This window comes from Lygodium microphyllum, chromosome 16 (genome assembly GCF_053477565.2).
Source record: "Lygodium microphyllum isolate KBCC chromosome 16, Lygodium_microphyllum_v1.1.10, whole genome shotgun sequence".
Classification (NCBI taxonomy): domain Eukaryota; kingdom Viridiplantae; phylum Streptophyta; class Polypodiopsida; order Schizaeales; family Lygodiaceae; genus Lygodium; species Lygodium microphyllum.
Genome location: NC_141150.1, coordinates 59745128 through 59762098, shown reverse-complemented (window position 1 = coordinate 59762098; position 16971 = coordinate 59745128).

The window sequence follows — 16971 nt, the reverse complement described above, 5'->3', positions numbered from 1 at the left end:
TCAATGCTTGGACTATATTGGGACTCATGCTTCTTGATTATGGTTCTCTCTTCCCATTAGAGAAGGGTATGATCCACAAGAGAACCAAGGCATTCTTGCTATAAAGAATATTTGGTTAATAGGAAGAACCAACTTGATGCTAGTTTTAGCCTAGGAGATCTCAATAGTCATATAGGATAAGTTCTAGTTACAAAAGAATGTTTGGATAAGTGAAAGAATAAGCCAAGTATGTAGGATAAGTTCTCCTAATTTGCATTCTCTACATAACAAATGTTTGAGCAAGTGGAAGAATAAACTAAAAGGTCTTCTCTACTAGGAGTCCATAAGAGTTATCCAAGATAAGTTGCATTACTTTTAAAAATGATGTAAATAAATGCTTTTTTAGAAAGGCTCAATCTTGTTGATTTTCATTAATGCACAAATATGTTGAGGGCTATTAGGAGTCTAATTGGACCTAGCCTCCTTTTGTGCAGAAACATGAGCAAAGAAAAGTGCCTTTGCATTTTGACCTAGATCATGTCCCCAAATAGGAATCACATAATAAAGTTGTAACAGAAGTCACCAAATTATCATTGGTGCACCTTTTTGTTGTTTTGTGATATTGCACTAGCATGGAAGAGAACAAGGCATTCTTGCTATAAAGATTATTTGGTTAATTGGAATAATTAATTTGAAGTTAGTTTAGCTTGGGAGATTGCAATAGTTGTGTAGGATAAGTTCAAGTTTACATTCTTCATACAAAGAATGCTTGGATAAGCGAAAGAATCAACCAAGTTATGTAGGACAAGTTCTTCTAATTTGCATTCTTTCTACAAAGAATGTTTGAGTAAGTGAAAGAATAAACTAAGAGTTCTTTTCTACCTAGGAGTCCATAAGAGTTATCTAGGATAAGTTACATTACTTTTAAAAAGGATGTGAATACTTCTTTAGAAAGGCTCAATCTAATTGGTTTTCATTAATGAACAAATATATTGAGGGCTATTAGGGGTCAAATTGGACATGGCCTCCTTTTGTGCAAAAACATAAGCAAAGAAAAGTGCCTTTGCATTTTGACCTAGGCCATGTCCCCAAATAGGAATTAAATGATAACATTGTAATAAAATGCCAATTTTGTTAGTGTTCCAAGGCATGACAAGTTCACAAACACACGCATACCCACACACACAGGCACACATCCAAGCTATTTCAATGAGTTGGAGTAAGGTTGCTAGTAGTATGATAAATAGTAGACCCAATTCGTTTTAGAAATCTAGCATGATGTTATTCTTTTTCTAAAAACTAGTGCATTAGAAAAAGTGATACAAGATACGAATTTGAGCTCCTAATCTTCTTTGATAAAGACAATCAATATTGCAAAGGTGCTTCAATAGAGGAAAACCATCCCACAAAGGTATTTTAAACATTGTCTATAATGAAATGGGCTTCATGACCACATTATTAGAGTGCATCATTTCCTTCAATGACTTCTTGTCATTTGTGCCTCTTCAACTCCAAAGCATTGTGATTTGATGGAGGGGTGTAAGCAAGAGAATGGTTGCCATACTAGCGGCCCCTTGACACTATTCTCACAATCCTAGATCCCTTCAAAAAGGGAGATACATGCTAGTAGATGGTTCCTTAGTACACCACTTTTACATTAGAAGATTATATAATTGTTTTATCCATCATTTCAATATTATGTGGGTGGTGTGTAAAAGTGGCTTGTTTTCTATTTACCCTCATTTTACAAAGAGTGGGTCATTGATAAAAATCGTTTGATGGCTTTTCTAAAATTAAAATATAAATGGGGTGCAAAATATAGAGCTTCCTAATGATTGGGAATCCTCACATGTGGCATGACAGTGAGAGTGAGGACCTAGTAGATGAGGGCCTTGTCTTGAAGCCGAGGTGCTCAAAGGTGAACAAGGGTAATTTATGCATAAGTAACTACCCCACTATATATGTTGCTAAAGGATAACTTATGCATAGTCAACAGCCCTAATGGTATAACGACAAAGGGACTCCATATTATAAGTATTGAATCTTTTGGGAACTTTGGCCAGCTGTTCAAATTGCTCAAAAGTAAAAAAGACATCATAATTACAACATGGTGTGTCTCTTGCACTTCAAGCTTGTTATAACAATGCCTCACATCCAATGATACAAGTGATTTTCCAATGTATTACAATAATATTGGACAAAGAAAACTTTATTCATGTACAACATTACTATATGTTGTTTCAAGCATACAAAGCCCCACCTCTTTACTCACATGGGAAACTGGAATGGAAGACAAAACACTAACATTATTTGATCAAAACCATGCATATTAAACAAAAAGTTTCTTGTTTTTCATCCCTATAGAGTAACGTGTGGTATTTTAGACTTATAGCCAATACATAGATAGGTGGTTGAGTGCTAGGTTTATGTTGTTAATGATTGAGGATCTGTACATAATAAAGGATTCACAAATGAACGCATATCTTAATCTGTACTTTCAAAAATTATGAGTAGTGTAAGTATAAGACATAATAGACCCTATTCCTTAGGAATGTTTTTTTTTCTCAATTGTTATGAATTGGGCCCATGTGTCAAATATTTGGAAAATGAAGGTTGAAACTAATGGCCATGAATGCATTACTGAACACATATAGGGCTAGGAATGGACCACATAAGCATTGCTTCTAATTCAAACCTAACAATCATAACTTGAGGTGGAGGTTTTGACTATAGAGAAGAATGGAGAAGCAAGGTGGAAAATTCACAATCACCTTGTTACTTGTCTTGAATTTCTTTAAAGCTCACATTCTTCATGCCCATTTAGCCCATGCAAACTAGGACAAATACAATGATGGTGGGGATATGGTGTACTCATGCATGATGAGGCCTTTAGAAGATGAAACGCTCAAAACACCCAAATTGCAAGTGGGAAATGATGAAGTGGAAGAGGTGCTCAAGGAATACACGGATGTGATGCTAATAGAATGAGCTAATAGATTATCCCAAAGAAAGATGTGGACCACAAGATAGAGCTAGTTTCAAGACCAGTATCACTAACTAAGGTCTCATACATGATGAACCACATAGAGTTTATGAAATTGAAGAAGTAATTGCATGAGCTAAAGGAGCAATGTTTCATTCGCCTAAGTAAAGAATTTTGGAGACCTAGTACTATTTTCCAAGAAAAAGGATGGAGGGCTACAGCTGTGTAGAGACTATAGGGCACTTAGCAAAATCACAATAAAGGACAAATACCCAATGCCCTTGGTAGATGACATTCTAGATAAATTGTATGGAGCCAAATACTTTAGCCCTATAGACCTTAGGTTAAATCCACATAGCTAGATTTTGAATGGTTAGTTGTAGGTTTTGGACTTAACAATGGGCCATAAATCTTTTGTGGTTGATGGTGGATGGTATATTCTAGGAAGATATAGGAAGGTTACAAAGAAGCCAAGGTAGCACAATTTGTATGCGAAGCTTGAGAAGTTTGAATTTGCAATAAATAAATTAGAAATTTTGGGGTTCATAGTGGGGAGGAAGACATCAATGTAGACCAACAGAATGTAAAGTAGTAAGGAAATAGCCAATACTCAAAATAGTAAGGAAAGTTAGAGAAATCTTATAGTTCACAATGTTTCATAGAAGGTTTATAAAGGATTACAACATGGTCATAGCCCCACTATCTGAACTTGCTGAAGTAGAAGGGAACTTCAAGTGGGGAGGAGATAAAAAATAATCCTTTGATCTCATGAAAATTTATATGAGCAAGACCCCAATGCTCAAAGTGGTAGACTTCACCAATTCCTTTGAGGTATCTATGGATGCATTCGATCACAAGACAATCAAGGGACTGTTGGTGTAGAATGGTCACTCTTGCTAAAATACCTCCAGTCTCAACCCAAGTTGTCTACTATGCAAGCTAGATGGCTAGACTTCATTGCAAAGTTTGACATTGAGATCAAGCATAAGTCTGGATCCAAAATAAAATACAAAATGCACTTAGTTGCAAGGCAGACTTAAGAGCAATGATTGTAGTTAGTAGTAACTTTCAATAGCTGGTGAAGGAGACACTAGAAAACAAAAAGGAGATGTAGAATTTAATAGACAAAGTGAAAGCACAGTAGACACCTTATGGAATGTACATGATAGAAGAATGCATTCTGTATATAGAAAGGGACTATACATCGCAAATAGTGTGTGATTAAAGAATATAATCTTACATGAAGTGCATGATGGGAAACTTGGAGGATACAAGGGGCGAGTCAAATCCTTGAAAACCTTAAGGAGATAGTTTTTCTAGCCAAACATGAAGGAGGAGGAGGCCATTGATGATGTAAAGACTTGTCCAACCTATCAAATGGTGAAGGTCTCTCGCACAAAGACAAAAGGGTTGCTTCACCTAATGCTTCTACCAAATTGTCCATGGGATGTCATCAACATGAACTTCATTGTGAAACTCCACAATTCCCATGGTGATACCATAATCTTTGTAGTGGTGGACTACTTCTCAAAGGGAGCCCACTTCATTTTAGCTAAGCCACCACTTACCACTAAAGAAGCAACCCGCCTTTTGTGCTACTATTAGTGATGGGGTGGCAGATTTATGAGCGACATGTGGAAGGAACTTTTCAAAACATTGGAGACCCAACTCAAATTTTCATCATCCTTCCACCTCGAGGCAGATGAACAGACCAAGTGGGTAAATCAAGGAATTAAGGACTATCTTAGAAGCTATGCCCGAGTGAATCAAAAGAATTGTGAGCTATACCTAAATGTGTTCAAGTTCCACCATGACATTTCAATACAAAAAGCAAAATGTTACATGTTTTTCAAGTTAGCAATGGAAAAAGAAGTCATCACTCCCTTAGCCTTAGCCTCATAGACAATGCATGCAGAGGATTAAGAGAAAGAATTCCTAAAAGAAAATGGAGAGAAAGAAATGTAGTAGCAAAAGTTTGAAGTAGAGAAAATTACCATGACAGAGGAAGCCAACAAGTAGAGGAAAGTACTTTTCACCAAATGCTACATGGTCCTAGTCAATTCCAATCATATGTCATTATCCCCAAGAATATGAGCCCAAAGTTCAATCATTGTTACTATGGATGACACAGAATCATAAAAATCATCAGCAAACTCACCTACAAATTGGAGTAACCAGAGAGCATTTGTGTGTGCACAATGTCTTTCTTCATGCAAGCTTTCTACACAGGTTCCCCCTAGATATCCAATTAGGATGGTATGTCCCATTTCTAGATTGCAATAGTCCCTTCAAAGTCAAGGAAATCCTTAAGTACCCACATCCTAGAGTTATTATGAATACCTTGCTAAGTGGAAAGGGTGCCCTCTAAAGAAGGCCACTTGGATCTCAAAATCTATTAATAAAAATATGAACTTCTTTTAACCCCCCCTTTCCCCCGCCCAAAAAAAAAGGAAAAGTGGAGAGAAGAATAGTAAAATAATCCTCTTCTCTCTCCACTTCTTAATCCCTTTTTCTAATTTTAATGTTATCCACAAAGGATTTGCTCAGATTCATTCTCTCTCCACTTCTTAATCCCTTTTTCTAATTTTAATGTTATCCACAAAGGATTTGCTCAGATACATTCTCTTTTCTCATTCAATAGCCCTTTTTCAACCAAATTTTATCTTTAGATAGAGATTAGTTATGGTCGGTGTGGTGCTTGGTTTTCAATGTAAAATGATTAACAATGTAGTGTAATTCATTTTTAAAAAGAAATGTAAAAAAGTAAAAATTTGAGAGTTTCTTTTAATATTTATTGGAAATTTTTATATTTAAGCTTTTGATCAAGAAGCAAAATTGTTGGTCAATTTTTTTATTTTTTAAAAATGTACTTGGAGGTAAAATTGAATTTTCTAAAATTTAAAAAAATGTTGGATATCCCTTTTTTCTAAGCTCCTATACTCCATTTTTCAATCTGTGTCTTTCCAATCTACCTTCATAAACTCAAGTACACAATTTTCATGAACATCTTTGTGTGTCTATCTAGACTATCTTGACACGCTTAACATTCAATCAACTAAATTGTGTAATGCATTCATATATCTCCAACTTGACCTCACATTTAATAAGCAAATGAGTACATGTAAGAAAATGGTGCGCATTGTGCTCCTTTATTTAAGAGGATATGTGGCACTAGTATTAGTACTTAAGTTCTATAGAGCCACAAAAAGATGGGATTGAAACATGTGGACTTATGGGTTGATGGAGCAATCTATCCAATTGATTCCCTAACCAATGAACCTTTTGCTTTCTCTTCACAAAATTCTTGAAACATGTGTATGGCGGTGCCAATGGATTGCATGTTACACATGGCATCTCAATGATCAAGCATTGAAGGTGTTTACAATCTACCAAGTAACTATAGAACACTATCATGACTTCATTGGTGTACATCAACTTCAAATTCAATAACTAACACAGAAAGTGATGCAATTGAATGAATAATTATTTAAAAAAAGATTCTCACAACAATAAGTCACTATTCAATATATTAGCATCATATATGAGGGGATAAAGTCGCAATTGGATGACTTGAATAACATTGACACAAGAATGCAAATGCAAGAGAAATCCAATAAATGAGTTGATTGTGAACAATGACTAATGGAAGTGATATATCAAGGCTTGTAAGATCTCTTAGAATGAGAATCTAGGTGAGGGTGAGTTTGGATCATCCATTTACGGATTGCTAAAGGCACACACATTGAAAGATGTTGTGAGTGACCCAAAGTTCTAGGATATGAAGGAGAAGATGATCAAGTCCACATTAAAAGATGTCTAAAAAATGAGTTTTTTGCTATGGATGCACAAGTTCTTTGTGATAGGGTGTCAATGTTAGGGACTTACTTGACAATATTCAATGTTGTTAAACGAGGGTTTGGTTGTGTATTAAGGGTCTAGTGATATATGGTTGGATGATAGATTATAGAAGATTTGAAGACTTCGAAATGCATGTGTGGAATCTCCAATGGTGCACATGCAATATTTCCATGCAGATATTGCTTGACAGAGTGTGTGGAAGGAAAGGATGGTAAGAAGAATCAACAAGAGTGAAAAATACTACATCGACACATGATAAAGAAGATCCCACATGGAAGCCATCTTCAACACTCCATTGGATCATGTTTATATTTTGTTGGTTGCATACTTTTGTTAGGATTATGGAGAAAATAGTGTATGAATATATTTGTTTTGTGTAGAAAATGCAACCAAAGAAAGAAGCCGTGCAATGTGTAGGAATGTGGAGTGAGTGCTATCCGAGATCAAGCTATACAAGCATCAATTAACAATTGAAAAGGACTAGAAGAGATCATGAAAATCAGGTAACTTGCCAAAGAAACCTTGCTTTGGGGGAACCAAGGTCAAGAAGTTTCTTTCATCACCTATCAATACACCTATCAATGGGGAAGGGAATGTTGTAGTTTATAGGTTGCAAGACTACAATGCATGGAAAAATTCAATGTTGTGGTTCCTGATCTAAGTAATGGAGGAAAAATAAGGTTGAAAAAAGTCAAGTCTCAATTAATTGGCTTCCTTACTTCAAAATGGTGTTTGATGAGATGAAGATAGGAAATACTTGACTGATGTTGTGTATAACTTTTATGAGTGATGTAGAGTAATAGTTTGAAGAGTTATGTGGTAAGAGAGTAGGAATGGGTTGGTATTGAGTATGTAGGAATGGAGGGAGCAAGATAACATAGTTGGCATTGAGAGTGCAAGAATGTAAGGATACCAATATTTTATAAGGACTTGGAGGCTATTGGAGAGAGTATTAAAGAGGCCATCCTTGCTGGACTTTCTTGGCAATGGCAATGCATATGTGGTAGTTGGGCATTGCATTTTTGACTTGAGTTTGATAGCTAAATTAGAGACATGTAAGCCAATGCATTTAGAAGTAATAATATTGCAACTTATTTATCTAGTACTTACATGGTTTTAGTAGTCATGAAGTAGAGAGGAACAAATAGCCAGCGTGCCTATCTTGGCTGATCATGGTTGCCTTTTTGTAAAAGCTTACGACAATGAAGTAATTATGCTAAGATGTAGGCCATTTTATGAGGGTGTTGTGCCTTTTGTGTCCTTTCATGGAGTGTCTATCTTATTAATTTTCCTATTAATTTGGGAGGAGTTGAGAACCTTGCTTGTTCATATAGGTTCATCTAAATTACACATAGCAAGTACTTGGAAAGACATGGCCAAAAACATAAGTACTATCCTAACATTTTTAAAGCATTAATAAAGGGAAAATGTTTCTTTCTAAGAGAAGGGCACTTAAAGGCTTGAAAATCTTCTATATATAATTTAGAGATTGCCTTGGGGATCTTGAACTGATTAGAAAAATTTCAAGTTTATTTGGCACAATGAGAAGAGGTTTGGTATTCAAGAAATAAAGAGTAAGAGCAAGAGACATGAGATGTGGAAACTCCAACTATCACAATGTGTGACCAGTCTTCCCTTATTCAAATGTCACATAAAGAATAACGAATGAAGTGACAACGATGGGTGCTTGCCACCTGTAGTGTATAGGTATGCATATACTGTCAATGTTACTAATGCATAGGTGGCTATGCACAAGTGCCTTTACTCCCAAAAACCTCCCACTTGAATGTGTCTCTAGTGAGGAGAGAACGAGAAAAAAGTGACAAAGTATAAATGTACATAAGTACAACAAGATGAGGAAAGATGTCATCTCATCCAACGCCCATCAACTCCTAAGAAAGGCAAAATACTTCGTTCAAAGAATTTTGGTGAGTAGATTTGCTAGATTTTGGTCAGTTGAGATCTTGATAAGCTCAATGGACTTGTCCTCAATGGCCTCTCCTCGGATAAAGTGGTAACACACCTCAATGTGCTTTATCTTCACATGGAAGACCAGATTCTTGGCCAACTAAATAGCACTCATAGAATTTGAATGCAGTGTAGAGACCAAATCAATAATACCAAGGTCTACGAGTAGACGGCCTATAACCAGAGAGCCTTCTTGTTGCAAGCCTTAGTAGCTGCAATATACTTGGTCCCAGTAGTAGAGAGGGCCATGCATTTCCGTACCCTCGACATCCAAGAAAAAAAACCTCCAACAAAGGTGAAGACCTAGCCAGAGGTGGATTTCCTACTAACTGTATGTCTCGCATAATTAGAGTCAATGTACTACATGGCTATTGTATCCTAGCCACCATAATAATATATGCACATATTTGTTGTGCCCTTCAAGTACCTCATGATACCCTTTACGATATCCCAATGCCGCCTATGAGGTATAGCCATATAGCATACCATAACTCCCACTGCAAATGCTATGTCCTTAGGACGAGTGGCTATCATGGCATACATTATAATGAGTGGGATACATGGGAACTAGGGGTAAGATACCTAGTCGCATTGACTAGGGTATAAAGGTGTAAGAGACGCCATTTAGGGCATCCATGTATAATCAAGAATTGACTCTTCACCTTCTTCTTTAGCTTCCATGACTTCCTTCCTCTTTCTCCCCTCTTTTTTGTATTTCTCTCTCATCTTCTTGTTTCTCTCTTTCTTTCTCTTCTGCTCATTTTTCTCTCTCCTTTCAGCCTTGTTCATTACAAGTGGTATTAGAGATTCACGCTTTGGTCCTATTCCCCTTTCCTTTTTCTCTATCTAGTTCCCTTTTCAAATCTGAAAACCCTGGTAACTCAAGCAATAGATACATGCATAACAAAGAGGACTATAGTTAGTGATAGCTTTCTTGAAGGGAAAGCAGGAGCTTTTGACACATCTAGAGGTAAAATTGTTAATTTAGCAGTTTGTCACTTTTTCCCATGAAACTTTTAGGAGTCTTAGGACAAAGTTGGAGGCTTAGGAGCTAGAGAATGGCAAAAACTCCAACTACTTTTTGTTCCACTCTTCTCTCTCTTCTTCCCCACAAGCTTTCCCTTCAAGCTCCCATGGTAGACTACCCCAAAATCTTTTGTCTTGCTACAAGCACCCCTTAATCTCACTTCTAAGCTGGCCCACATTGTTCCTTGATTGATTCCAAGCCTATCAAGCACTACTTGTGCTCCCATAGAGCCACATGGACAGCATAGAATATCCCACAAAATGCACTACATTTTACGCAGATCCTCTTGCTGCCTTCTCCTTAGTCCAACCTCTCTCCTCCCAACCGAGTAAGCTTCATGCTTGATCTCTTGGGCATAAGGCACTCCAGCCATGGTGAGTTTTGAATCCCTCCTACATCCTCTTGTCAGTTTTCCCTCTTGAGATAGGTAGCCCTACTATACATTGCTTGTGGGACAACCATTAAAGCTCAGCCCAAGCTCTCAAATCAACATATAATCTCTAAAACTTGATTGCTTAGGAGATCCTTCAACCATTCTTGGCCACATTAACCCAAATTAAAGACATGTAGCTCCACATGCATGATTTTTTTACAGGCAGCCATGAAAGCTCCACTTAAAGCTTTCGATTCTTGAAGAGCATGGTTGGGATCAAGCATGAGAGTCCCCACCATCAGAGTAAGCATCTAACTCTTGAATATTGTACCCATTGGAGTGCTTTGCTTCCCTGGGTTGACTTAATGAAGGACTTTGATCATTGTAGGATCATGGTTCATCCATGTACTTTAACACTGAAGAGGTATATCAATTCAATCTTAATCTCTCATTTTAATCTAGTTGTTGAGCTTAGTCTATTTGTTGGAGAGATTAAAGATGGATATTTCCCTATCAGTAGAGTCCTTCATTGAATGCATGCTGCCCACATTGAATCGATAGCTTACTTGCTCCCCATTTGCTCCCCAATACATAATGTTAACTCTTCCCCATTGGTTATTGTTGACTCTAACACTTGTCTAATTATGTGTGTATTGAATTGATCCCAAATGGATAATAAGCCATTGTAAAAGGATAAGTGGCAGCTAATGAGTCACTAAAATACCAAGATAAGCTCTTGTTCAATCCTTGAATCTCATGAAAAGGCACAATGTTTTTTTTCCAATGCATCTCATGCTAGTTAAATAATTTAAAATGTCTTTCATGTATACTCCAGCTGAGGAAAAAGGATGATGCTAGGTGAGGTGGTAAGCCAAAAGAGAGGTGACCCTCCCTTACTACTTAATCCCTTGAAAGGTATACACAACTTGGCATGGGGAAAACTTTCCCCACCTCTTGGTGATTTGGAGCCTGATACTTGTATGCAGATGTGGATATGATCATACCCCTGGCACTTTCAGTGATCTAGACACCCATGTATGGCACTTGATATGTATGTAGTCAATGCGAGATGTATGGCATCAAGGATTTCTTATGCAGTGATGGTAGAACAACCTAATGCTTAAATGTACTTGGGATCATGCTCAGTATGCTAAGGGTGTTACTAACTATGATGTTTAGGCTCCTCAGTCCATGAGCCACTCATACAAGGCATGTTTGAATTGGGAGAGGTCGTTTTTTAGTTGCAAGCTAGAGAGTAAAACCTTAAAATTGAACAAAAAAATCAGGGTCAAAACACAATAATCGAGAGAGCCCAATTGAGAATCCACCAATCGAAATCATTGAAACCAAAATCGTAAATGTCATTAATTATGGATTAATTGTCCAAAAGATGCTATAAAGTTAGTGCTATAAACTTGTATATTGTCTGGAAAAGGAGAAAGCTTGTTTTTGCATCATGTACTTGAACATAAACTAAAATTAAGAATGTAGAACTAGAGGGAAATATTTGTTGCAACACCTTTCATAATATAATATAATGCAATATAATATAGATTCTATTAATCCAGACCATTAGCACGAATTCTTTTTGAAGCTAAGGGGATTCCCCCTCCTTTCACTTTTGAGATTGGTGAGCCTTCCTATAGTCAAGACAACAAGCCTCTTTTGAGCTCTCATGTCATCTATGTAGCTAACCCCTCGTGAGACCCCCGGCCTACACTGGCAAAACCTCACCCACTCTCCCTAGGAGCCTCAATGGGACTTATCTAGCTTGACCCCATCATGGATAGCATGGCATTAATGGCTAATATGGCAACAATGGGTAGCATGGGTTCAATGCACAACATGTCATGTATGTATAGCATGGTATGTATGGGCAGCATGATATACATGGCCAACAAGGCCCCAATGAGCTACGTGACAATATCATTTTTACCAAGTACAATGGGCAATCCCAATCCACATCAGACTTGGAAGAATGAACCTCCAAACTAGAGTCCTACTTTAATATTTACCCATGCACAAATAATAAAAATTTCTCTTTACTTCTCTCCATTTAGAGGATTTTCCCCACATATAATGGTGCTTTCGAATCATTAATTCATGGATTGGGAAGACTTTAAGATGAATACGGTTTAGGTTTTTCTAATCCTAGTGGAAAAAGAGTAGTTGGTAAGACAATGGTACAACTTGACAAACATGATCTCACAGTACGGGAGTACACAAATCACTTTATGAACTTGACCATGTGTGTTGAGAGTGTTAGTGATGATGAAAAATTACACAAGTACATCTATGGGTTAGAGCCTAGCTTGTCGGTTGATGTAATGGCTCAAAATCCTTTTGCTATATTCGATGCAATTTAATTGGCTAAAAAATGTGCAATGAAGTACCATAAAAATGGGAAATTTCAGCAAGGTTATGGATAGCTCGCACCCCATTGAAGTCAGCTCCATATGGGGGTGTTTTTAGAGGCAAGCCCATGCCTAGTAGCTGCCCAAGAATACCTAATTACCTCCTCTTCCATGCTAAAAGAAAATAGGGCACTTTTGGGACATCACTTGGCTCTAATAGTGAGGGTAAAGATGCTAAAAATAGACCCCAAATTACATCAGTTCCGAATGATCCAAGTGGTGAAAAATTAATCTCCTTGGATGTTGTGAAGGAGAAGAAAGAGAAAAGCCAATGTTTTAAATGTGGTGATAAGTACATAGTAGATCATGCCTCAAAATGCCCCTATAAGATAACAAAGGTCAAAGTTCATAGCATGTGTGTAATTCTATGATCTGGAGGATGGGTTTCCCTTTGACCTAGGTGGTTTCCCATCTCATGATTAGGGTTTGATTACCCCTACTACATCCCACCCGACTACCACTTCCCTTTGATCCATCTCTATGGACACATGGATTGGCTCTAGGAGCCCTAGCACTCTACGCATTCAAGACAACATTAATGGAAAGCATGTATTAATCCTTGTGGATAGTTGTAGTTTTGTCAATAAATCAGTCATTGGTTGGCTAAAATGTATCCATATGGAATTACAATACCCCTTGAAAGTTCAAGTACAAAATGGTGACAAAGAAATCAGCACACATGTATGCTCCAAGGTTCCCCTATGCTTAGTTGAAAATTATGTGGCATTAGTTGATCTAATTGCATTAGATAACCCCATTGATTTTGTCTTGAGTTGTGATGAATGGCTGAAACACTTGGGTAAAATTGTTATGGACTTCTCTTAGCTCTACATGGAGTTTATGATGCATGGAGAGCTCATCCGCATAGAGAGAGTTCATGATAATGCTTACTTTCAACTAATTATAGCAAAGCAACTCAAAAAGGAATTAAAAAAATGCTCATAGATATTTATATTGCACTTGAATACGGAAAATTTAGCTCAGGTCTCCAAAGTATCTAAGAATTCAGCCTTGAAAATCTTACTAGAGGAGTATGATGATTTGTTTCAAATGCCTACAACCCTTCCCCCCTTAGGCGGCCAATAGACCACCTACTCAATCTAGAGCTCCATTCTTAGCTAGTGAACAAGCCATCTTACAGACTCTCCAAGTGTGAATGTGAAGAAGTTGCAAAGCAAGTCAGATAATTACTTGAAATGGGTTTTATTAAACTGAGTTCCTCACCTTATGCATCTTTAGTCTTGGTAGTCAAGAAGAAAGATGGCTCTTTCTGCATACGTATTAACTATAGGGACTTGAATAAGATCGGAGTTAAGAATCGATATCCTATCCCACACATCGATGACTTGTTGGATGAGTTGAAAGCGGTATGGTATTTCGCTAAGATTGATCTGCACTTTGGCTATCATCAAATATGCATGAGAGAGGGTGATGAGATCAAAACGGCCTTTAACACTGATCATGGGCTTTATCATTTTCTAATGATGCATTTTGGATTGACTAATGCCCCCACCACATTTCAAAGCCTCATGAATAAAATCCTACATCTCTTCTTATTCAAGTTTGTGCTTTTTTTCTTTGATGACATTCTCATTTACAGTAAATCACAAGAGGAGCACAAGGGTGTTTGATATTTTGAGAGAGCATAGGCTATTTGCTAAGAAAAGTAAGTGCATCTTCCTACAGATATCAGTGGAGTACTTGGGGTACATTGTTAGTGAAAATGGTATATAGACTGATCCTAAAAAGGTGCAATGTGTCAAAGGAGGACTAGCTCACAACATCCAACACTATCTCTTTATGTGGTTTCCTTGGTCTCTCCTCATTTTATAGACACTTTATCTTGCACTATGCCACCTTTGCAGCCCCTTTGATTGATTAGTTAAAGAAGGAATCATTCTTTTGGGATGCTATTGCTGATCGTAGTTTTAACTAGTTGAAGGAAATGCTTACTTCAGCCCCCATCCTCATATGCTCTGACTTTTGAAAAGAGTTTAACATTCAATGTGATGCTAATGGCTGAGATATTGGCATTATCTTGTTGCAAGAGCATGGTATGATTGCTTTTGAGAGTCATAAATTTGATGAAAAAGAGATGCAAATGAATGCTTATGACTAGGTGTTAACCCCAATGCAAGAAAGGCAAAAAATAAAAAGAAGGAATCAAAAGGAAAAATTTAAAATATAAGGAAAAGCGAAAATAGGCAGCTTGATAGCAAAAATAAGAGGGAAAGGGTCAAAAGCACAAAGACATCTCAAAAACCCAAGGCGAGTGCAAAAATGGAAGAGACGCATTTTAAAATGCAAAGGCACGATAATGGAGCATGGAGCTTCTCTTCTTCTTCTTCTTCTTCTTCTTCTTCTTCTTCTTCTTCTCCTCTCTTCTTCTTCTTCTTCTCCTCTCTTCTTCTTCTTCTTCTTCTTCTCTTCTCTTATCTCGCACGCACGATAATGGAGCATGGAGCTTGGAGCTTGAGAATTGAGCTCGCTTGAAGCTTGCACTTGGATCGTGGAGCTATCGGAGTACTTGAGGGAGGAGGTAACTTGATCGAGGATGGAGGTAAGCTCACTACACTCATAGGTGTGAGAGTGCATATGGCTATGTGAGAGGTAGCCATTGCACTTGGCTTGAAACACTTGAAGCAATAAGAGGTCCATGGGTAACTTGAGGGAGAAGGTAACTTGATCGAGGATGGAGGTAAGATCACTACACTCATAGGTGTGAGAGTGCATATGGCTATGTGAGAGGTAGCCATTGCACTTGGCTTGAAACACTTGAAGTAATAAGCGGTCTGGGTTCTGGTGGTCGAGCAAAAGCTCACACATTTTGGTTCTGTTGTTGTTGCTAAGACCACGGATTCAAACTTTGAGTGCTTGCGTGCTCCGAATCAAGCATTGAAGTAGGGATTTTCCCAAATCGGTGCTTGAGGTGGATAAGTAGGAAGAGAGGGGGTTTGAAGAGGTATTTAGTAAGTTTTTTGATTCTTTGGATCTAGATGAGTAGATTGGATTAGTGTAGGCATTTGGTTGTGATTTGAATGCATTAGAATTAAGAAAAAACAAGAAAAAGAAGGTTATGCACAATAGGATTTCTACTGTTGTAAACATGCCAAACAGGGAAAAAGGGAGAGAAAAAGAGCTCTAATATATAATGCATCAGAGGGAAGAAAGGGGTAAGACCAGAACTAAGTAGGAAATGGCTTTAATAGGCCAAGAATAGGGTGGGGAGCTCATTTGCTCATCTGAGAGTGAGAGAGCTTGAGAGAGAGAGAGAGAGAGAGAGAGAGAGAGAGAGAGAGAGAGAGAGAGAGAGAGAGAGAGAGAGAGAGAGAGAGAGAGAGAGAGAGAGAGAGAGAGAGAGAGAGAGAGAGAGAGAGAGAGAGAGAGAGAGAGAGAGAGAGAGAGAGAGAGAGAGAGAGAGGAGAGATTGTGCATCGTGATCTTTGTCGTCACAGTGTGCTTTGACCCTCTAGGTGTGTTTTGAATGTTGCATGGTGTTTATTGATCAGTGTTGATTCCTTGGATGTAATCATTAGAAAGGCGCAAGTAGGGTTTTAAAAGTTTTTTTCATTGTTCGGTAATTTGTTGCCGCACTCAGACACTCACTGATGCAGGGTTCGATTACTCTAATCCGATTGTCTGAATTTTGTCCACTCAGACACACCTTTCTTTGTTTGAGTCACCAAACTCGGACACTTGGACTCGAACTGCTCGGACAACTTATCCACTCAGACATACTCATTTGTTTGCCGACTCGGACCCCAGTCACTTAGATGTCCAAAATTGGGCACTCAGACTCAGACCATCCGAGCCGACCACTCGAAAAAGAGCCAAAATTGGAGAGTTCGATTCTAGGAATCCGATGCCTAATACTTGGACACTAAAACTAGAACCTAGTAGTTGACAAACTAGCATACCCTAGACCTAATCCAAAAAATGTGACTTAGCGGCCTAGGAAGTGGTTGCAAACACAACCTCTCAGACCATCCATCCGAAATGTCTTAAAGGACCCATACTAACCTGTTAGAGTGACCACCACCTACTATAGGAGCGGACTAGAAAAGTGTATGCTGCATCACATTGTTTTCATCGCACCCACACACTACATAAATAATCACTTGAAGTGTACCTAGAAAGCTGAAAGCCTAATTTCACACCACACATGAAAGGAAGCACCCCACAAGCACTTGAGTGCACTTAAAATTGAGAACTATATGAGATAACAAGGAACTCACATACAAGATAAGCAAGACCAAATGAACCCACTAATAGGAGAAGACCCTCAAACCTTGAACGTGGGACCAAGGATACTGAGCTTAAAAGCAAGCCTCTTGAAGAGAAAAAAGAGTTGACACGATTAGGGACTCAA